Source organism: Mandrillus leucophaeus, unplaced genomic scaffold, assembly GCF_000951045.1.
Source record: "Mandrillus leucophaeus isolate KB7577 unplaced genomic scaffold, Mleu.le_1.0 Scaffold1429, whole genome shotgun sequence".
Classification (NCBI taxonomy): Eukaryota; Metazoa; Chordata; class Mammalia; order Primates; family Cercopithecidae; genus Mandrillus; species Mandrillus leucophaeus.
In genome coordinates, this window is record NW_012101398.1 from 130,491 (window position 1) to 136,643 (window position 6,153).

The 6,153-nt window shown below is 40.2% G+C and overlaps 1 long non-coding RNA gene across 1 annotated transcript; it reads left to right on the top strand.

The window, feature by feature from the left end:
• The first annotated feature begins 2,510 nt into the window (after nucleotides 1–2,510).
• On the top strand, nucleotides 2,511–5,334 carry LOC105535203. Its single transcript, XR_001005392.1, has 3 exons — nucleotides 2,511–2,698; nucleotides 3,915–4,058; nucleotides 5,238–5,334. It is a non-coding gene; the product is annotated as an uncharacterized LOC105535203 (long non-coding RNA).
• Nucleotides 5,335–6,153: the final 819 nt, after the last annotated feature.

Here is a 6,153-nt window from a genome sequence, read left to right on the forward strand (position 1 = left end):
GCTACACCACCTTCAAATAGAACCACCATACCTCCCATACTCTCAATGTTTTGGCATGTTTGGCGCATCCGTCTTCATTATAGCGGAAGAACTATCACAGAAACATGACTCCAGAGAAAAATATATTTGAAGCAAAGATAATATTTTACATGATACAGCTAAATTCTCATCTACAGATTGGTAATGAGAAACTGTGTTTTCCTCATGGCAACTAGAAGAAAGGCTAATTTCCTTAAATAGAGCAGCTGTGCTACTTCTAGTTCTCTTTTTGTTGCTCCATAAAAAAACTACCCCAAACTTTATGACTTGGAAAAACAACCATTTTATTATATCACACAAATCTCTAGAACAACATTTTGGGCAGGAGTCAACTGGACAACTCTGCTCTACACAGTGGTGACTGTAGTCACTCAGCAATATTCAGCGGAGGGTGGGGCTAGGCTGAAGGGTCCAAGATAGCTTCGCTCACATGCCTGGCACTTGAGTGTAACCACCCTCCTCCCCCATATTTACATAGGTATAAACGTATTTTATTTATTTATTTATTTTTAACTTACCACAAAGCCCATGAGAAGGCAGACAATTCTGAAACCATATTCTGGAATCTCTGGCCTGCAGGTCCCTAAAGAGTTAACTCAAAGCCAGATACCCCGTGGAGGCTCAATTAATGTGAATTAGAAGCAACAATGAACCAAATCCACAGATAACATTTCTTTACACTAGATTGAACAGTATAATCCAGAAATATTAAGTGTGAAAAACTCTCTCAATTATAGTTAAATCAGAATCCTTTAATACGCAAAGGCAGTGAATGGAATGTTAAAAAAAAATGAATGTCACATAACTTCTATAAATTAGGTGGTAGGGGACACCAGTTATGATGCATTTCTTGAACCCCTACTCAAAAATAAGCTACTTGTTGAAACAAAATATTAATTTAAGCGGTTTTTTTTTTTTTGGTGGGGGGGCATGGTTGTTCTCTTCCAAAAACTGAAAAAAAAAAAAAATAGACAGAACAAAGCATATATGTTATGCCCTTTTCAAAGCAAACCTTAGGTCTCATTTGAATTGTTTCCTAATGCTCTATAAATGAGACACGTGAGGAAATGCACATTCCCACAGATGAATAACATAACACTTAGGTTACCAGGGTCTTTCACAATCTAACCTAACACCACTTTCCCACGTTCATTTATCACTGGTTTCTTCTCAAGACCACCAGAAGCACAGCTGTAATTGACAAATGGTGTTTATTATTCATTGCAGTAAGAGAGACCATATACTGTGAGAAACTATGACGTTTAAGAGTTCTCCGTAAAATATTAGAAAATGCTTGTTGGATTTGGGATTTTTTTCCCCTAATATTGGCTATCTTCCTAAATCTTAAGAGGAAGGAAAGCTAGATCCAGGCTAAGACTGTAACTGGTAAAGAAGCAGAAGTCATCATATTAAACCAGATAGGGTGATGTTCGGTCATTTTTGTGGCTTGGACAATGTTTTATCTGTGTTCAGATATGATTACACGGTGATCATATTATTTTCTTGATGAACACTGTCAGAGTGGTCTTGTTGGATGCTTTTGCTTGCTGAAATTGTGCACGTTCATTAGGCGGACACCAGTTCCCAGTCCAGGCTAGCTCCAGATATGAGAGGCCGGTTTTCTCTTCTACTACTCACACATGCTGTGTTCATACCAGACTTGAGTTTTCCTTGCCCTTTGTTCTTCCTTCTGTTCTATTTGATTCCCTTTATCTTTAGTGATCATTACCTTAGTACTTCAGTTTTCTTTCTGAAGTCCTTTGTGCTGCATGTTGTTTGGTTACTTGTGTTTATGCTTTGTTTCTTCAGCCAGGATCATTAGCACATATCTCTCAGCACTGGCAAAAGTCCTTGAAATCATTGATACCTAGCATGTACTTTATTTAAAATAAAAAGAAAAAAGAAAAGAAAAGGAATGGGTTTATTGTCCTGTTCAATAGACTAGAGTACATGGAGTGAAACTGCTTCACTTGATTCAATAAAATCGTTTCCAGGCCAGGCGCGGTGGCTCACGCCTGTAATCCCAGCACTCTGGGAGGCTGAGGCGGGCGGATCACGAGGTCAGAAGATCCAGACCATCCTGGCTAACACGGTGAAACCCTGTCTCTCCTAAAAATACAAAAAAATTAGCCGGGCGCGGTGGCGGGCGCCTGTAGTCCCAGCTACTTGGGAGGCTAAGGCAGGAGAATAGTGTGAACCCGGGAGGCGGAGCTTGCAGTGAGCCAAGATCGCGCCACTGCACTCCTGCCCGGGCGACAGAGCGAGACTCCGTCTCAAAAAAAAAAAAAAAATCGTTTCCGGTAACAGGCTCCCAGGAATCCTAGAACTAACCCTGGCGCGAAACTACATTTCCCACAATCCTTCGGGGGCTGATAAGGCGCCGCACTGTTCTGAACTACAATTCCCACAATCCATTGAGATCTCCGCTTTGTTGCGTTTCCTCAAGGCTCCCCTTCATTTCCCATCTTTCCTTTCGGTCCTTGAGCACTAGGGGAACAAGGTCGTGAAAACAAGGTCTTGGTGAGGTGCCGCCATTTCATCCGTCCTCGGTCTCTGCGCCTTTCGCAGAGCTTCCAGCAGCGCTATGTTGGGCCACAGCATCCGGAGGTTCACAACCTCTGTGGTCCGTAGGAGCCACTATGAGGAGGGCCCTGGGAAGGTTAGTGTATAAAGGGGCTCGACTTCGTTGGGGGAGGGGGCGCTTGGCTGTGACTCGCGTACCTGAAAGGCCGCCTCCGGGCTGTGGCGAGGGAGATGAAAGCCAGGAACTAGGCTGAGACGCAGAGTAGCGTTTCACTTACCCCAGGGGCCAGTGAGGAAGCTGGGCATCCTAGCGCGTAGCCGCTAAAGGAATGGGTAGGTAGATCGGGAAGCTTTGCCTCTTTTATCAACCGCCTGACGCCCCCTCCCCCGCCCCGCAGAAAGCCCTGGGATGGTTCCTGGAGGCCCCTGCTGCCAGGTGTATGGCTTAAAGCTGAGCTGGAGGTCGTCGGACCCAAAATGAAGGTCATTGGAAAATCATGAGGAAATCAGGGCCTCTGGTTATGGAAGAGGCTTTGTAAACCAGCTGGCTAAGTTAAAAGTACTAACCCTTCAACTTCGTTAAGGCAGTGTTTGGCCTCAGGTGTAAATAACTTAAACCACTTAGCAGTGACAACCTCGGAGGGTCACACGAGGCCTAGTCGTCAAGGGCAGAGAAGGTGCTTCGTATTGAGAAAATAAATAAATAAATTGGGCCGGGTGCGGTGGCTCACGCCTGTAATCGGGAGGCCGAGGCAGACGGATCACCTGAGGTCAGGAGTTCGAGACCAGCTTGGCCAACATGGCGAAACCCTGTCTCTACTAAAAAGTACAAAAAAATTATGTGGTGGTGTGTGCCTGTAATCCCTGCTACACGGGAGGCTGAGGCAGGAGAATCGCTTGAACCCGGGAGGTGGAGGTTGCAGTGAGCCGAGATCGCGCCACTGCACGCCAGCCTGTATGACAGAGCCGGACTCAGTCTCAAAAAAAAAAAAAAAAAAAAAACAACTTTGTATTGCACTTAAGATTGCTATGTATCTTCTTCTAATGTGACTACTTAAGACAGCAGTTTTTTCGATTTTCTAAAATAAGAAACTTCTCACTATTTGACGTTTGAGTCCTTAAGACCATTGCCTAGTGCTCAGTAAAGCCGGATTGTTTCTTACCTTCTAGTGTTGTGTGATGAAGGTCATGGGATTTGAAAGATAAATGTTTAAAAACATGTTATGATTTATGGCATATGTACCATGATGTAAAATAAATATAACTAGCATTTCCTGTATACTTGTGTTTTGATTATTAAGCAGATTATTTGTGGTTCTATTTCGATTACTTTTTCTCTTTTTTTCCAACAGAATTTGCCATTTTCAGTGGAAAACAAGTGGGCGTTACTAGTTAAGATGTGTTTGTACTTTGGATCTGCATTTACTACACCCTTCCTTATAGTAAGACACCAACTGCTTAAACAATAAGGATGTTTCAGTTCGTCCATTTACCAGGTAGTTCACGGATTTCTAATCTTGTTAAAGCAGGCCATTTTATTAAGTAGCCTCTTCCCCCTCACCCAGAACACACACACAAATACATTGTTAAGTAGGGCTGATTCCTGAGATTATATGTAGGTGTGGCATTGTTGGAGACTAGTTGTAAACCTGTATAAAAATATTTGAATAATGGCCAGTGTTTATTGAACACTACTGCTAATCAGGTACACTTTACATCGATATCTCATGTTCTCTAGCAAGCTTGTGAGGCGGATGATAGTAACCCCATCTGAGACACAAAGATGTTAAGTTGTTCAAGATCTCATAACTGGTATAATGGTGGACCAGGACTCTTGGCCAGGCAGTTTCTTGTTCCAGAGCTCACACTTTTAAACTAGGTAATACTCTGACAAACTGATTAATGTTATTCTATCTTAAACACTGTTACTAGAACAGTGGCTGAGAATATGTCTTTTAAAACACTATAAACGTTTCCATTTCTTTGAGAAAGTGGTCACTGTGCTCCCAGTTTTTAAATTGGCTTGCAATACTTGTGTAAGTTGTGAAAAAAATCCCTGAAGATGAAGAAAACCCTTCTAGTGTTCCTTGATATATAAGTCCTAGATAATTATGCAGTTGTAAATCTATGCCTCACCAACTCAACCATGTTGGGAAACTCAAACTTCTGAATATACTTTCCTCAGTAAGGCAGTGGTTCTTAAATGAGAATGATTTTACAACACAGTGGGGCATTTGGCAATGTGAGACATTTTTGATCATTCCAAGTTTGGGGCAAAATACCAGTGGTGCTGAGGTTGAGAAGCCTTGTGTCAAGGGGATATGTTAATATATGCTCAAAGGAGTCCTTCATATTGGAAGGTTAGCAGATTTCCTGTGAGTGGTTAAAATATTTATTTACCTTAATTGTCGTCAGAATTTCTCAGAGTAATACTATAGAACACTGGAATGATCGGAAAGACTGTCATAGTTTAGAGGGGGAATAACTTATCCAAGCTACTAATGCGGAAAGGTTTCGGTGCATGTGATGAAGCAAATCAGTATGAATGAAGTCATGATACTGTAAACGCTTTCTGATGTACTACTGAAACTGATAGAAAATATTTTCATGAAACTACATGATTTCTGTTAATGAGATTTTTAAAATGCCATTAATTTCTGTTTTTTATTTTGCAGATATGAAGAGTATTTTAAGAGATACAGCCTCTGGAAATGGATCAAACTCTAACTCATGGCGTGCTAGATATGTTTGTCAATAAATTTATGACATGAATGCTTAATGCCTCTTTTTTGAAATAGGGAATGTAATACTTGGCCATTTGCCTACTTTATTAATTTGGGTAACATTCCAGTATTACTCTGAGATTTAGCTTATTTAATGGTGTTAAACTGAGGTTATATTATTAAATTTTTGATTCCCAGGTCAGGATTTTGTTGGTAATTTATGCAATAAAAGGGAAATACAAATCAATCTTGTTTATTTCTTTGATTTTTTTTTTTTTGTCATTAACTTGAAGGAAAAAATACTTTTGCTCTTGCCCTATACTTTGATATAGTAAATTATTTTTCCCATGATTGATTAATCATCAGGAAAACTATTAGGTTATTCCAGTTGAAGTTCTGGATAATCAGATATTTAGGAGCTTCATTCTTTTTTTGTTTTGTTTTTTGTGTTTCTCTAGGTCTGTAACCTAAAACAGAAGTGTTTGCCTCAGTAAGTGTTCTGGTGACCAGTACTAGTCTTAATTAGAATGAATAAAAGAATATTTGAAATGGAATATAATACTATGTAATTTGTAGTATAGTAAGTACTCCCAATTTATTCTGGTGCTTTCACTATCATATAGCCTAGTAGAAATGGGATAAAAGGTAGTTCTGATTAGTAATTATATATGTGAATCGAATTTATTTTATAAGTAGTGAAATGCTGCTTGCCATTTAAAATGTAATGAAGTCATTACATTTTAGGACTTTGTATAAGATGTAGGACAGTAACTAACTACTGAGTATTTTCATCTGCTCACTGTTGGAATACCACTGATGTTAAAATGCTGCAATAAAATAGACTCCAGACTGGTAGTCTGTTTGGCCT